This window comes from Ranitomeya imitator, chromosome 2, assembly GCF_032444005.1.
Source record: "Ranitomeya imitator isolate aRanImi1 chromosome 2, aRanImi1.pri, whole genome shotgun sequence".
In the NCBI taxonomy this organism is placed as follows: domain Eukaryota; kingdom Metazoa; phylum Chordata; class Amphibia; order Anura; family Dendrobatidae; genus Ranitomeya; species Ranitomeya imitator.
Window position 1 is genome coordinate 369,102,257 of NC_091283.1, and position 18,689 is coordinate 369,120,945.

The window sequence follows — 18,689 nt, forward strand, 5'->3', positions numbered from 1 at the left end:
TGAATGCTTGGATAAAGCAGTAAATTGGCTGGCAAAGTGCTGTACAGTCATGGCCAAAAGTATTGAGAATGAGACAAATAGTAATTTTTCCAAAGTTTACTGCTTCATTTTTGTAATGGCAATTTGCATATACTCCTGAATGTCAAAGAGTGATCAGCTTAACAGCAATTACTGTACTTGCAAAGTCAATATATGCCCAGAAAATGAACTTTAACCCCCAAAACACATTTCAACATCATTGCAGTCCTGCCTTAAAAGGAGCAGCTAACATCGTTTTAGTGCTTGATCCATTAACACAGGTGTGGGTGTTGATGAGGACAGGGCTGGCGATCAATCAGTCATGATAAAGTAAGAATGACATCACTGGACACTTTAAAAGGAGGCTGGTGCTTGGTATCATTGTTTCTCTTCAGTTAACCATAGTTATCTCTAAAGAAACACGTGCAGCCATCATTGCACTGCACAAAAATGGCCTAAGGGTACCGTCACACTATACGATTTACCTACGATCACGACCAGCGATATGACCTGGCCGTGATCGTAGGTAAATCGTAGTGTGGTCGCTGGGGAGCTGTCACACAGACAGCTCTCCAGCGACCAACGATGCCGAGGTACCCGGGTAACCAGGGTAAACATCGGGTTACTAAGCGCAGGACCGCGCTTAGTAACCCGATGTTTACCCTGGTTACCAGCGTAAAAACAAACAAACAGCACATACTTACATTCCGGTGTCCGTCAGGTCCCTTGCCGTCTGCTTCCCGCACTCACTGACTGCCGGCCGTAAAGTGAAAGTGAAAGCACAGCACAGCGGTGACGTCACCGCTGTGCTCTGCTTTCACTTTACGGCCGGCAGTCACTGAGTGCGGGAAGCAGACGGCAAGGGACCTGACGGACACCAGAATGTAAGTATGTGCTGTTTTTTTTTTTTTTAGTTTTACGCTTGTAACCAGGGTAAACATCGGGCTACTAAGCGCGGCCCTGCGCTTAGTAACCCGATGTTTACCCTGGTTACAAGCGAACGCATCGCTAGATCGCATCGCTAGATCGCTAGATCGGTGTCACACACACCGATCTAGCGATGCCAGCGGGAGATCCAGCGACGAAAGAAAGTTCTAAACAATCTGCTACGACGTACGATTCTCAGCAGGATCCCTGATCGCTGCTGCGTGTCAGACACAGCGATATCATAACGATATCGCTGGAACGTCACGAATCGTACCGTCGTAGCGATCGAAATGGCAGTGTGTGACGGTACCCTAACAGGAAGAGTATCGCAGCTACAAAGATTGCACCTCAGTCAACAATCTATCGCATCATCAAGAACTTCAAGGAAAGAGCTTCCATTGTTATCAAAAAGGCTCCAGGGTGCCCAAGAAAGACCAGCAAGCACCAGGACCGTATCTTCAAACTGTTTCAGCTGCGGGATCGGACTACCAGCAGTGCTGAGCTTGCTCAGGAATGGCAGCAGGCTGGTGTGAGTGCTTCTGCACGCACTGTGAGGCCGAGACTCTGAGCAAGGCCTGGTTTCAAGGAGGGCAGCAAAGAAGCCACTTCTCTCCAGAAAAAACATCAGGGACCGACTGATATTCTGCAAAAGGTACAGGGAGTGGACTGCTGAGGACTGGGGCAAAGTCATTTTCTCTGATGAATCCCCTTTTCCTGTTTGGGACATCTGGAAAACAGCTTATTCGGAGAAGAAGAGGTGAGCGATACCACCAGTCTTGTCTCATGCCAACTGTAAAGCATCCTGAAACCATTCATGTGTGGGGTTGCTTCTCAGCCAAGGGAATCGGCCTAAAAACACAGCCATGAATAAAGAATGGTACCAGAATGTCCTCCAAGAGCAACTTCTCCCAACCGTCCAAGAGCAGTTTGGCGCCCAACAATGCCTTTTCCAGCATGATGGAGCACCTTGCCATAAAGCAAAGGTGATAACTAAATGGCTCATGGAACAAAACATAGAGATTTTGGGTCCATGGCCTGGAAACTCCCCAGATCTTAATCCCATTGAGAACTTGTGGTCAATCATCAAGAGACGGGTGGACAAACAAAAACCAACAAATTCTGGCAAAATGCAAGCATTGATTATGCGAGAATGGACTGCTATCAGTCAGGATTTGCTCCAGAAGTTGATTGAGAGCATGCCAGGGAGAATTGCAGAGGTCTTGAAGAAGAAGGGTCAACACTGCAAATATTGACTTGCTGCATTAACTCATTCTAACTGTCAATATAACCTATTGGTACTCATCATATGATTGCAATTATATTTCTGTATGTGATATAAACATCAGACAAACACTAATAAAAACCAGAGGCCAGCAGATCATGTGAAAATATAATTTTGGTGTCATTCTCAAAACTTTTGGCAGTGACTGTATACGTTACCCTCATCTTTTTCCCACAGCCACACAAAAAAAAATAAATCTGCCCTGTATAGCGGGGAACAATATGAAAGTTTCCATTCCCAAGTGAACCTGAACCTGGATGGAAAACAGGCACATAAGATTCAATTATGCCTTGCCTACTGACGAAGAAGCAATACCGAGTCCTATATCAGACATGTGAACGTAAGCAGGATCATTTATTGTTCCATGAAAGCTATTTTGTTGGATTTGTTATGATGGCCTTCGTATTAACCTAGAGACCAGTATACACTAAAATACATGTTCCATTTCCAAATATTTTTGTTAAGATAAAACCTATCATTTTATTAAAAGTTATTTAAAAAAAATTCTATATATCTCCATTAAAAGTTATTGATGTCAACAAACCTAACCAATAAAATCCTGCAAAAAAATCCAACATCCTATAAAGAACAATGTATATAATATAGGTATATAAGCAAGAAGTATGGTGCAAGACTGCTCATCTCTATGACATGGCCGGCCTAATAAGGAGGTGGGAACACTGGGTCTAAGACCTATGATGCCAGGGCTCACATCTCCCAGGGGTGGGAGAAGTCAATGGACATGTAATCCTGTCAGATGCAAATAGGTTACAGGATCTGTATCTCCATAGCATTCTGACCACAACCCCATATAGAATAATAAATATACCCATATTCTTACCGGAAGTTAATGAAATGTTTCATCATATTTTACCAATAATCAACATATAAAACAATAATTGTACACATACGTGTTCTTACCAGGAATTGATCGAATATGACACTGGGCATGTGTATTCATGATATATCACCTATAATACCCACAAAGAACCATTATACCCATATTCCTAGCAGAAGTAGATGAAGTATGTTCCTGGGCATGTGTATTTGTGATATTTCACCCATAATCCCCATACAGATCAATAATTATACCCATATTCCTATCAGAAGTAGATGAAGTATGTTCCTGGACATGTGTATTTGTGATATTTCACCCATAATCCCCATACAGATCAATAATTATACCCATATTCCTATCAGAAGTAGATGAAGTATGTTCCTGGGCATGTGTATTTGTGATATTTCACCCATAATCCCCATACAGATCAATAGATACACCCATATTCCTATCAGAAGTAGATGAAGTATGTTCCTGAGCATGTGTATTTGTGATATTTCACCCATAATCCCCATACAGAACAATAATTATACCCATATTCCTATCAGGAGTAGATGAAGTATGTTCCTGGGCATGTGTATTTGTGATATTTCACCCATAATCCCCATACAGAACAATAGATATACCCATATTCCTATCAGAAGTAGATGAAGTATGTTCCTGGGCATGTGTATTTGTGATATTTCACCCATAATCCCCATACAGATCAATAATTATACCCATATTCCTATCAGAAGTAGATGAAGTATGTTCCTGAGCATGTGTATTTGTGATATTTCACCCATAATCCCCATACAGAACAATAATTATACCCATATTCCTATTAGAAGTAGATGAAGTATGTTCCTGGGCATGTGTATTTGTGATATTTCACCCATAATCCCCATACAGATCAATAATTATACCCATATTCCTATCAGAAGTAGATGAAGTATGTTCCTGAGCATGTGTATTTGTGATATTTCACCCATAATCCCCATACAGATCAATAGATATACCCATATTCCTATATACACCGAGATTTGCTCTACAAGTAACAATAAATTTTGCCCTCCCAAACAAGGGCATAAAGTACTCTATATCAGATATCCATCACAAAACGTGTAAACCAAAAATAATTCGGTCACCACTATAGTACTATATTGAAAAAATGTAAATTTTATTAAACATATATTATTTTCTAAAACAAGAACCATATAAAATAGTACACATTACTACATAGATGAAGAAAGGTGCAAATCCTCACAAATGAGGGACTACATTGCCATAAGTAAGCATCCAACTCCTAGGCCAAACATATACATTCAATGACATCACTGAATCATGGGGAGACACACTCCAACAATGTATTCCATGTGTCAAAATAACCCCTATGGTACCATAACTCCTAACGGGGAATGACACGAGATCATGTAATGGTCTACACCCCTAAACGAACAGGATGCCCAGAGTATGTGTATAGCAACATTGATAAGCGGTATATTACCTGATAGGTGGGCCTAGTGTGCGAACCTCGGCGTCCCTCTGCCCCTACGCACGTTTCGCAATTGCTTCTTCTGGAGGCGTCCATATTCCTATCAGAAGTAGATGAAGTATGTTCCTGAGCATGTGTATTTGTGATATTTCACCCATAATCCCCATACAGAACAATAGATATACCCATATTCCTATCAGAAGTAGATGAAGTATGTTCCTGAGCATGTGTATTTGTGATATTTCACCCATAATCCCCATACAGAACAATAGATATACCCATATTCCTATCAGAAGTAGATGAAATATGTTCCTGAGCATGTGTATTTGTGATATTTCACCCATAATCCCCATACAGAACAATAATTATACTCATATTCCTATCAGAAGTAGATGAAGTATGTTCCTGGGCATGTGTATTTGTGATATTTCACCCATAATCCCCATACAGAACAATAGATATACCCATATTCCTATCAGAAGTAGATGAAATATGTTCCTGAGCATGTGTATTTGTGATATTTCACCCATAATCCCCATACAGAACAATAATTATACTCATATTCCTATCAGAAGTAGATGAAGTATGTTCCTGAGCATGTGTATTTGTGATATTTCACCCATAATCCCCATACAGATCAATAATTATACCCATATTCCTATCAGAAGTAGATGAAGTATGTTCCTGAGCATGTGTATTTGTGATATTTCACCCATAATCCCCATACAGATCAATAGATATACCCATATTCCTATCAGAAGTAGATGAAGTATGTTCCTGGGCATGTGTATTTGTGATATTTCACCCATAATCCCCATACAGAACAATAATTATACCCATATTCCTATCAGAAGTAGATGAAATATGTTCCTGGGCATGTGTATTTGTGATATTTCACCCATAATCCCCATACAGAACAATAGATATACCCATATTCCTATCAGAAGTAGATGAAGTATGTTCCTGGGCATGTGTATTTGTGATATTTCACCCATAATCCCCATACAGAACAATAATTATACTCATATTCCTATCAGAAGTAGATGAAGTATGTTCCTGAGCATGTGTATTTGTGATATTTCACCCATAATCCCCATACAGATCAATAATTATACCCATATTCCTATCAGAAGTAGATGAAGTATGTTCCTGGGCATGTGTATTTGTGATATTTCACCCATAATCCCCATACAGAACAATGGATATACCCATATTCCTATCAGAAGTAGATGAAATATGTTCCTGGGCATGTGTATTTGTGATATTTCACCCATAATCCCCATACAGATCAATAATTATACCCATATTCCTATCAGAAGTAGATGAAGTATGTTCCTGGGCATGTGTATTTCTGATATTTCACCCATAATCCCCATACAGATCAATAATTATACCCATATTCCTATCAGAAGTAGATGAAATATGTTCCTGAGCATGTGTATTTCTGATATTTCACCCATAATCCCCATACAGAACAATAATTATACCCATATTCCTATCAGAAGTAGATGAAATGTGTTCCTGGGCATGTATATTTGTGATATTTCACCCATAATCCCCATACAGATCAATAATTATACCCATATTCCTATCAGAAGTAGATGAAGTATGTTCCTGGGCATGTGTATTTGTGATATTTCACCCATAATCCCCATACTGATCAATAACTATACCCATATTCCTATCAGAAGTAGATGAAGTATGTTCCTGGGCATGTGTATTTGTGATATTTCACCCATAATCCCCATACAGATCAATAGATATACCCATATTCCTATCAGAAGTAGATGAAATATGTTCCTGGGCATGTGTATTTGTGATATTTCACCCATAATCCCCATACAGAACAATAGATATACCCATATTCCTATCAGAAGTAGATGAAATATGTTCCTGAGCATGTGTATTTGTGATATTTCACCCATAATCCCCATACAGAACAATAATTATACTCATATTCCTATCAGAAGTAGATGAAGTATGTTCCTGAGCATGTGTATTTGTGATATTTCACCCATAATCCCCATACAGATCAATAGATATACCCATATTCCTATCAGAAGTAGATGAAATATGTTCCTGGGCATGTGTATTTGTGATATTTCACCCATAATCCCCATACAGAACAATAGATATACCCATATTCCTATCAGAAGTAGATGAAATATGTTCCTGAGCATGTGAATTTGTGATATTTCACCCATAATCCCCATACAGAACAATAATTATACTCATATTCCTATCAGAAGTAGATGAAGTATGTTCCTGAGCATGTGTATTTGTGATATTTCACCCATAATCCCCATACAGATCAATAGATATACCCATATTCCTATCAGAAGTAGATGAAATATGTTCCTGGGCATGTGTATTTGTGATATTTCACCCATAATCCCCATACAGAACAATAGATATACCCATATTCCTATCAGAAGTAGATGAAATATGTTCCTGAGCATGTGTATTTGTGATATTTCACCCATAATCCCCATACAGATCAATAGATATACCCATATTCCTATCAGAAGTAGATGAAATATGTTCCTGGGCATGTGTATTTGTGATATTTCACCCATAATCCCCATACAGAACAATAGATATACCCATATTCCTATCAGAAGTAGATGAAATATGTTCCTGAGCATGTGTATTTGTGATATTTCACCCATAATCCCCATACAGAACAATAATTATACTCATATTCCTATCAGAAGTAGATGAAGTATGTTCCTGAGCATGTGTATTTGTGATATTTCACCCATAATCCCCATACAGATCAATAGATATACCCATATTCCTATCAGAAGTAGATGAAATATGTTCCTGGGCATGTGTATTTGTGATATTTCACCCATAATCCCCATACAGAACAATAGATATACCCATATTCCTATCAGAAGTAGATGAAATATGTTCCTGGACATGTGTATTTGTGATATTTCACCCATAATCCCCATACAGAACAATAGATATACTCATATTCCTATCAGAAGTAGATGAAGTATGTTCCTGGGCATGTGTATTTGTGATATTTCACCCATAATCCCCATACAGAACAATAATTATACTCATATTCCTATCAGAAGTAGATGAAGTATGTTCCTGGGCATGTGTATTTGTGATATTTCACCCATAATCCCCATACAGATCAATAGTTATACCCATATTCCTATCAGAAGTAGATGAAGTATGTTCCTGGGCATGTGTATTTGTGATATTTCACCCATAATCCCCATACAGAACAATAGATATACCCATATTCCTATCAGAAGTAGATGAAATATGTTCCTGAGCATGTGTATTTGTGATATTTCACCCATAATCCCCATACAGAACAATAATTATACTCATATTCCTATCAGAAGTAGATGAAGTATGTTCCTGAGCATGTATATTTGTGATATTTCACCCATAATCCCCATACAGATCAATAATTATACCCATATTCCTATCAGAAGTAGATGAAGTATGTTCCTGGGCATGTGTATTTGTGATATTTCACCCATAATCCCCATACTGATCAATAACTATACCCATATTCCTATCAGAAGTAGATGAAGTATGTTCCTGGGCATGTGTATTTGTGATATTTCACCCATAATCCCCATACAGATCAATAGATATACCCATATTCCTATCAGAAGTAGATGAAATATGTTCCTGGGCATGTGTATTTGTGATATTTCACCCATAATCCCCATACAGATCAATAACTATACCCATATTCCTATCAGAAGTAGATGAAGTATGTTCCTGGGCATGTGTATTTGTGATATTTCACCCATAATCCCCATACAGAACAATAGATATACCCATATTCCTATCAGAAGTAGATGAAATATGTTCCTGAGCATGTGTATTTGTGATATTTCACCCATAATCCCCATACAGAACAATAATTATACTCATATTCCTATCAGAAGTAGATGAAGTATGTTCCTGAGCATGTGTATTTGTGATATTTCACCCATAATCCCCATACAGATCAATAGATATACCCATATTCCTATCAGAAGTAGATGAAATATGTTCCTGGGCATGTGTATTTGTGATATTTCACCCATAATCCCCATACAGAACAATAGATATACCCATATTCCTATCAGAAGTAGATGAAATATGTTCCTGAGCATGTGTATTTGTGATATTTCACCCATAATCCCCATACAGAACAATAATTATACTCATATTCCTATCAGAAGTAGATGAAGTATGTTCCTGAGCATGTGTATTTGTGATATTTCACCCATAATCCCCATACAGATCAATAGATATACCCATATTCCTATCAGAAGTAGATGAAATATGTTCCTGGGCATGTGTATTTGTGATATTTCACCCATAATCCCCATACAGAACAATAGATATACCCATATTCCTATCAGAAGTAGATGAAATATGTTCCTGAGCATGTGTATTTGTGATATTTCACCCATAATCCCCATACAGATCAATAGATATACCCATATTCCTATCAGAAGTAGATGAAATATGTTCCTGGGCATGTGTATTTGTGATATTTCACCCATAATCCCCATACAGAACAATAGATATACCCATATTCCTATCAGAAGTAGATGAAATATGTTCCTGAGCATGTGTATTTGTGATATTTCACCCATAATCCCCATACAGAACAATAATTATACTCATATTCCTATCAGAAGTAGATGAAGTATGTTCCTGAGCATGTGTATTTGTGATATTTCACCCATAATCCCCATACAGATCAATAGATATACCCATATTCCTATCAGAAGTAGATGAAATATGTTCCTGGGCATGTGTATTTGTGATATTTCACCCATAATCCCCATACAGAACAATAGATATACCCATATTCCTATCAGAAGTAGATGAAATATGTTCCTGAGCATGTGTATTTGTGATATTTCACCCATAATCCCCATACAGATCAATAGATATACCCATATTCCTATCAGAAGTAGATGAAATATGTTCCTGGGCATGTGTATTTGTGATATTTCACCCATAATCCCCATACAGAACAATAGATATACCCATATTCCTATCAGAAGTAGATGAAATATGTTCCTGGACATGTGTATTTGTGATATTTCACCCATAATCCCCATACAGAACAATAGATATACTCATATTCCTATCAGAAGTAGATGAAGTATGTTCCTGGGCATGTGTATTTGTGATATTTCACCCATAATCCCGATACAGAACAATAATTATACTCATATTCCTATCAGAAGTAGATGAAGTATGTTACTGGGCATGTGTATTTGTGATATTTCACCCATAATCCCCATACAGATCAATAGTTATACCCATATTCCTATCAGAAGTAGATGAAGTATGTTCCTGGGCATGTGTATTTGTGATATTTCACCCATAATCCCCATACAGAACAATAGATATACCCATATTCCTATCAGAAGTAGATGAAGTATGTTCCTGAGCATGTGTATTTGTGATATTTCACCCATAATCCCCATACAGATCAATAGATATACCCATATTCCTATCAGAAGTAGATGAAATATGTTCCTGGGCATGTGTATTTGTGATATTTCACCCATAATCCCCATACAGAACAATAGATATACCCATATTCCTATCAGAAGTAGATGAAATATGTTCCTGGGCATGTGTATTTGTGATATTTCACCCATAATCCCCATACAGAACAATAGATATACCCATATTCCTATCAGAAGTAGATGAAATATGTTCCTGAGCATGTGTATTTGTGATATTTCACCCATAATCCCCATACAGAACAATAATTATACTCATATTCCTATCAGAAGTAGATGAAGTATGTTCCTGAGCATGTGTATTTGTGATATTTCACCCATAATCCCCATACAGATCAATAGATATACCCATATTCCTATCAGAAGTAGATGAAATATGTTCCTGGGCATGTGTATTTGTGATATTTCACCCATAATCCCCATACAGAACAATAGATATACCCATATTCCTATCAGAAGTAGATGAAATATGTTCCTGAGCATGTGTATTTGTGATATTTCACCCATAATCCCCATACAGAACAATAATTATACTCATATTCCTATCAGAAGTAGATGAAGTATGTTCCTGAGCATGTGTATTTGTGATATTTCACCCATAATCCCCATACAGATCAATAGATATACCCATATTCCTATCAGAAGTAGATGAAATATGTTCCTGGGCATGTGTATTTGTGATATTTCACCCATAATCGCCATACAGAACAATAGATATACCCATATTCCTATCAGAAGTAGATGAAATATGTTCCTGAGCATGTGTATTTGTGATATTTCACCCATAATCCCCATACAGATCAATAGATATACCCATATTCCTATCAGAAGTAGATGAAATATGTTCCTGGGCATGTGTATTTGTGATATTTCACCCATAATCCCCATACAGAACAATAGATATACCCATATTCCTATCAGAAGTAGATGAAATATGTTCCTGGGCATGTGTATTTGTGATATTTCACCCATAATCCCCATACAGAACAATAGATATACTCATATTCCTATCAGAAGTAGATGAAGTATGTTCCTGGGCATGTGTATTTGTGATATTTCACCCATAATCCCCATACAGAACAATAGATATACCCATATTCCTATCAGAAGAAGATGAAATATGTTCCTGAGCATGTGTATTTGTGATATTTCACCCATAATCCCCATACAGATCAATAGATATACCCATATTCCTATCAGAAGTAGATGAAATATGTTCCTGAGCATGTGTATTTGTGATATTTCACCCATAATCCCCATACAGATCAATAGATATACCCATATTCCTATCAGAAGTAGATGAAATATGTTCCTGAGCATGTGTATTTGTGATATTTCACCCATAATCCCCATACAGAACAATAATTATACTCATATTCCTATCAGAAGTAGATGAAATATGTTCCTGGGCATGTGTATTTGTGATATTTCACCCATAATCCCCATACAGATCAATAATTATACTCATATTCCTATCAGAAGTAGATGAAGTATGTTCCTGGGCATGTGTATTTGTGATATTTCACCCATAATCCCCATACAGAACAATATTTATACCCATATTCCTATCAGAAGTAGATGAAATATGTTCCTGGGCATGTGTATTTGTGATATTTCACCCATAATCCCCATACAGAACAATAGTTATACTCATATTCCTATCAGAAGTAGATGAAGTATGTTCCTGGGCATGTGTATTTGTGATATTTCACCCATAATCCCCATACAGATCAATAATTATACCCATATTCCTATCAGAAGTAGATGAAGTATGTTCCTGGGCATGTGTATTTGTGATATTTCACCCATAATCCCCATACAGATCAATAATTATACCCATATTCCTATCAGAAGTAGATGAAGTATGTTCCTGAGCATGTGTATTTGTGATATTTCACCCATAATCCCCATACAGATCAATAATTATACTCATATTCCTATCAGAAGTAGATGAAGTATGTTCCTGGGCATGTGTATTTGTGATATTTCACCCATAATCCCCATACAGATCAATAATTATACTCATATTCCTATCAGAAGTAGATGAAGTATGTTCCTGGGCATGTGTATTTGTGATATTTCACCCATAATCCCCATACAGATCAATAATTATACTCATATTCCTATCAGAAGTAGATGAAGTATGTTCCTGGGCATGTGTATTTGTGATATTTCACCCATAATCCCCATACAGAACAATATTTATACCCATATTCCTATCAGAAGTAGATGAAATATGTTCCTGGGCATGTGTATTTGTGATATTTCACCCATAATCCCCATACAGAACAATAATTATACTCATATTCCTATCAGAAGTAGATGAAGTATGTTCCTGGGCATGTGTATTTGTGATATTTCACCCATAATCCCCATACAGATCAATAGTTATACCCATATTCCTATCAGAAGTAGATGAAGTATGTTCCTGGGCATGTGTATTTGTGATATTTCACCCATAATCCCCATACAGAACAATAGATATACCCATATTCCTATCAGAAGTAGATGAAGTATGTTCCTGAGCATGTGTATTTGTGATATTTCACCCATAATCCCCATACAGAACAATAATTATACCCATATTCCTATCAGACGTAGATGAAGTATGTTCCTGGGCATGTGTATTTGTGATATTTCACCCATAATCCCCATACAGATCAATAGATATACCCATATTCCTATCAGAAGTAGATGAAATATGTTCCTGGGCATGTGTATTTGTGATATTTCACCCATAATCCCCATACAGAACAATAGATATACCCATATTCCTATCAGAAGTAGATGAAATATGTTCCTGAGCATGTGTATTTGTGATATTTCACCCATAATCCCCATACAGAACAATAATTATACTCATATTCCTATCAGAAGTAGATGAAGTATGTTCCTGAGCATGTGTATTTGTGATATTTCACCCATAATCCCCATACAGATCAATAGATATACCCATATTCCTATCAGAAGTAGATGAAATATGTTCCTGGGCATGTGTATTTGTGATATTTCACCCATAATCCCCATACAGAACAATAGATATACCCATATTCCTATCAGAAGTAGATGAAATATGTTCCTGAGCATGTGTATTTGTGATATTTCACCCATAATCCCCATACAGAACAATAATTATACTCATATTCCTATCAGAAGTAGATGAAGTATGTTCCTGAGCATGTGTATTTGTGATATTTCACCCATAATCCCCATACAGATCAATAGATATACCCATATTCCTATCAGAAGTAGATGAAATATGTTCCTGGGCATGTGTATTTGTGATATTTCACCCATAATCCCCATACAGAACAATAGATATACCCATATTCCTATCAGAAGTAGATGAAATATGTTCCTGAGCATGTGTATTTGTGATATTTCACCCATAATCCCCATACAGATCAATAGATATACCCATATTCCTATCAGAAGTAGATGAAATATGTTCCTGGGCATGTGTATTTGTGATATTTCACCCATAATCCCCATACAGAACAATAGATATACTCATATTCCTATCAGAAGTAGATGAAGTATGTTCCTGGGCATGTGTATTTGTGATATTTCACCCATAATCCCCATACAGAACAATAGATATACCCATATTCCTATCAGAAGAAGATGAAATATGTTCCTGAGCATGTGTATTTGTGATATTTCACCCATAATCCCCATACAGAACAATAATTATACTCATATTCCTATCAGAAGTAGATGAAATATGTTCCTGGGCATGTGTATTTGTGATATTTCACCCATAATCCCCATACAGATCAATAATTATACTCATATTCCTATCAGAAGTAGATGAAGTATGTTCCTGGGCATGTGTATTTGTGATATTTCACCCATAATCCCCATACAGAACAATAATTATACTCATATTCCTATCAGAAGTAGATGAAGTATGTTCCTGGGCATGTGTATTTGTGATATTTCACCCATAATCCCCATACAGAACAATAATTATACCCATATTCCTATCAGAAGTAGATGAAGTATGTTCCTGGGCATGTGTATTTGTGATATTTCACCCATAATCCCCATACAGATCAATAATTATACTCATATTCCTATCAGAAGTAGATGAAGTATGTTCCTGGGCATGTGTATTTGTGATATTTCACCCATAATCCCCATACAGAACAATATTTATACCCATATTCCTATCAGAAGTAGATGAAATATGTTCCTGGGCATGTGTATTTGTGATATTTCACCCATAATCCCCATACAGAACAATAGTTATACTCATATTCCTATCAGAAGTAGATGAAGTATGTTCCTGGGCATGTGTATTTGTGATATTTCACCCATAATCCCCATACAGATCAATAATTATACCCATATTCCTATCAGAAGTAGATGAAGTATGTTCCTGAGCATGTGTATTTGTGATATTTCACCCATAATCCCCATACAGATCAATAATTATACTCATATTCCTATCAGAAGTAGATGAAGTATGTTCCTGGGCATGTGTATTTGTGATATTTCACCCATAATCCCCATACAGATCAATAATTATACTCATATTCCTATCAGAAGTAGATGAAGTATGTTCCTGGGCATGTGTATTTGTGATATTTCACCCATAATCCCCATACAGATCAATAATTATACTCATATTCCTATCAGAAGTAGATGAAGTATGTTCCTGGGAATGTGTATTTGTGATATTTCACCCATAATCCCCATACAGAACAATAGTTATACCCATATTCCTATCAGAAGTAGATGAAGTATGTTCCTGGGAATGTGTATTTGTGATATTTCACCCATAATCCCCATACAGATCAATAGATATACCCATATTCCTATCAGAAGTAGATGAAGTATGTTCCTGGGCATGTGTATTTGTGATATTTCACCCATAATCCCCATACAGAACAATATTTATACCCATATTCCTATCAGAAGTAGATGAAATATGTTCCTGGGCATGTGTATTTGTGATATTTCACCCATAATCCCCATACAGAACAATAGTTATACCCATATTCCTATCAGAAGTAGATGAAGTATGTTCCTGGGCATGTGTATTTGTGATATTTCACCCATAATCCCATACAGAACAATAATTATACCCATATTCCTATCAGAAGTAGATGAAGTATGTTCCTGGGCATGTGTATTTGTGATATTTCACCCATAATCCCCATACAGATCAATAGATATACCCATATTCCTATCAGAAGTAGATGAAGTATGTTCCTGGGCATGTGTATTTGTGATATTTCACCCATAATCCCCATACAGAACAATAGATATACCCATATTCCTATCAGAAGTAGATGAAATATGTTCCTGGGCATGTGTATTTGTGATATTTCACCCATAATCCCCATACAGATCAATAATTATACCCATATTCCTATCAGAAGTAGATGAAGTATGTTCCTGGACATGTGTATTTGTGATATTTCACCCATAATCCCCATACAGATCAATAATTATACCCATATTCCTATCAGAAGTAGATGAAGTATGTTCCTGGGCATGTGTATTTGTGATATTTCACCCATAATCCCCATACAGAACAATAATTATACCCATATTCCTATCAGAAGTAGATGAAGTATGTTCCTGGGCATGTGTATTTGTGATATTTCACCCATAATCCCCATACAGATCAATAATTATACCCATATTCCTATCAGAAGTAGATGAAGTATGTTCCTGGGCATGTGTATTTGTGATATTTCACCCATAATCCCCATACAGATCAATAATTATACCCATATTCCTATCAGAAGTAGATGAAATATGTTCCTGAGCATGTGTATTTGTGATATTTCACCCATAATCCCCATACAGAACAATAGTTATACCCATATTCCTATCAGAAGTAGATGAAGTATGTTCCTGGGCATGTGTATTTGTGATATTTCACCCATAATCCCCATACAGAACAATAATTATACCCATATTCCTATCAGAAGTAGATGAAGTATGTTCCTGGGCATGTGTATTTGTGATATTTCACCCATAATCCCCATACAGAACAATAATTATACCCATATTCCTATCAGAAGTAGATGAAGTATGTTCCTGGGCATGTGTATTTGTGATATTTCACCCATAATCCCCATACAGAACAATAATTATACCCATATTCCTATCAGAAGTAGATGAAGTATGTTCCTGGGCATGTGTATTTGTGATATTTCACCCATAATCCCCATACAGAACAATAATTATACCCATATTCCTATCAGAAGTAGATGAAATATGTTCCTGGGCATGTGTATTTGTGATATTTCACCTATAATCCCCATACAGAACAATAGATATACCCATATTCCTATCAGAAGTAGATGAAGTATGTTCCTGAGCATGTGTATTTGTGATATTTCACCCATAATCCCCATACAGAACAGTAGATATACCCATATTCCTATCAGAAGTAGATGAAATATGTTCCTGGGCATGTGTATTTGTGATATTTCACCCATAATCCCCATACAGAACAATAATTATACCCATATTCCTATCAGAAGTAGATGAAGTATGTTCCTGAGCATGTGTATTTGTGATATTTCACCCAAAATCCCCATACAGAACAATAATTATACCCATATTCCTATCAGAAGTAGATGAAATATGTTCCTGGGCATGTGTATTTGTGATATTTCACCCATAATCCCCATACAGAACAATAATTATACCCATATTCCTATCAGAAGTAGATGAAGTATGTTCCTGAGCATGTGTATTTGTGATATTTCACCCAAAATCCCCATACAGAACAATAATTATACCCATATTCCTATCAGAAGTAGATGAAATATGTTCCTGGGCATGTGTATTTGTGATATTTCACCCATAATCCCCATACAGAACAATAATTATACCCATATTCCTATCAGAAGTAGATGAAGTATGTTCCTGGGCATGTGTATTTGTGATATTTCACCCATAATCCCCATACAGATCAATAATTATACCCATATTCCTATCAGAAGTAGATGAAATATGTTCCTGGGCATGTGTATTTGTGATATTTCACCCATAATCCCCATACAGAACAATAGCTATACCCATATTCCTATCAGAAGTAGGTGAAATATGTTCCTGGGCATGTGTATTTGTGATATTTCACCCATAATCCCCATACAGAACAATAATTATACCCATATTCCTATCAGAAGTAGATGAAGTATGTTCCTGGGCATGTGTATTTGTGATATTTCACCCATAATCCCCATACAGAACAATAATTATACCCATATTCCTATCAGAAGTAGATGAAATATGTTCCTGAGCATGTGTATTTGTGATATTTCACCCATAATCCCCATACAGATCAATAGATATACCCATATTCCTATCAGAAGTAGATGAAGTATGTTCCTGGGCATGTGTATTTGTGATATTTCACCCATAATCCCCATACAGATCAATAATTATACCCATATTCCTATCAGAAGTAGATGAAGTATGTTCCTGGGCATGTGAATTTGTGATATTTCACCCATAATCCCCATACAGATCAATAATTATACTCCTTTTCCTATCAGAAGTAGATGAAATATGTTCCTGGGCATGTGAATTTGTGATATTTCACCCATAATCCCCATACAGATCAATAATTATACCCATATTCCTATGAGATGTTGATGAGATATATCACCAGGCGTGTGCAACCCGATATTCTACACATAATCCCATATAGTTACAATCTTTTTTTCCTGGTTCTATTATTAAACTTTCATACAGCCCTGTGGATGTTCTGATTCATTTAAGTATTTCCATTGAATTCCCTTCTTGCTATATTACAAGAAGTAATTTCCTGGGCTGCATGTGTAAAATGTGCTGCCATCTAGTGGTGGAGTCTAGTATTGCAGCCCATCATCCCATCATCCCAATATGCAGTTTAGTCCGTCCCCGCACCGAGCCCATAGTCGTGTCACGGTGGGCACCGAGGACCCTCATATACATCAGAGATTAAAGTGGAAATTAGTTTCTCCATTTCTCCAGATTTCTATTTCCATTCCCTGTAATCTCCACCATCTGTCCCCAAACCAGAGCGCCCTCCCCTGTATACATGAGCACAGCCAGCGTTCTATTACTGTACATATACACATGGCAGAGCTGGGGGCACTATCTCCGGGAATGGAGGGGTTACTGCCCCCTGCCCCTGCCCAGTAATGGGGAGTCTCCAGCACCTACCTCCACCTGCAGAGCCGCACACCACATATATGGCTGTTCTGTGCGCACAGGACCTGTGATGAGGTCACAGGAGGGGAGGAGTCAGGGGTCACATGATCAGGGGCCTCAGTGTATGCAGGACTCTGCTGTGCTGGTTGTCATGGTGCTGGATGAGGGGAAGTTTCTGTGTGGGGTCCGGAGGGGTTTACAGTGTGGATGTAGCAGAGCTGTGTGTGTACAAGGTGTATAGGGAAGAGCCGTGTGTGTACGAGGTGTACGGAGCGGAGCCGTATGTATACGAGGTGTATGGAGCGGAGCCGCGTGTGTATGAGGTGTACGGAGCAGAGCTGTGTGTGTATGAGGTGTACAGAGCGAAGCATTATCTGTACGAGGTGTACGGAGCGGAGCCGTGTGTGTACGAGGTGTACGGAGCGGAGCCGTATGTATACGAGGTGTATGGAGCGGAGCCGCGTGTGTACAAGGTGT

At 37.4% G+C, this 18,689-nt stretch overlaps 1 protein-coding gene across 1 annotated transcript in view; it reads right to left on the bottom strand.

Annotated features, from left to right (window-relative positions):
• The window catches only part of LOC138663931 (oocyte zinc finger protein XlCOF8.4-like), a 74,101-nt gene extending 55,827 nt beyond the window's left edge, over positions 1-18,274 (bottom strand). The window contains exon 1 of the mRNA XM_069750303.1: positions 18,225-18,274. The gene's annotated coding sequence lies outside the window, so the exon portion shown is untranslated. The remainder of the gene's footprint in view (positions 1-18,224) is intronic.
• Positions 18,275-18,689: the final 415 nt, after the last annotated feature.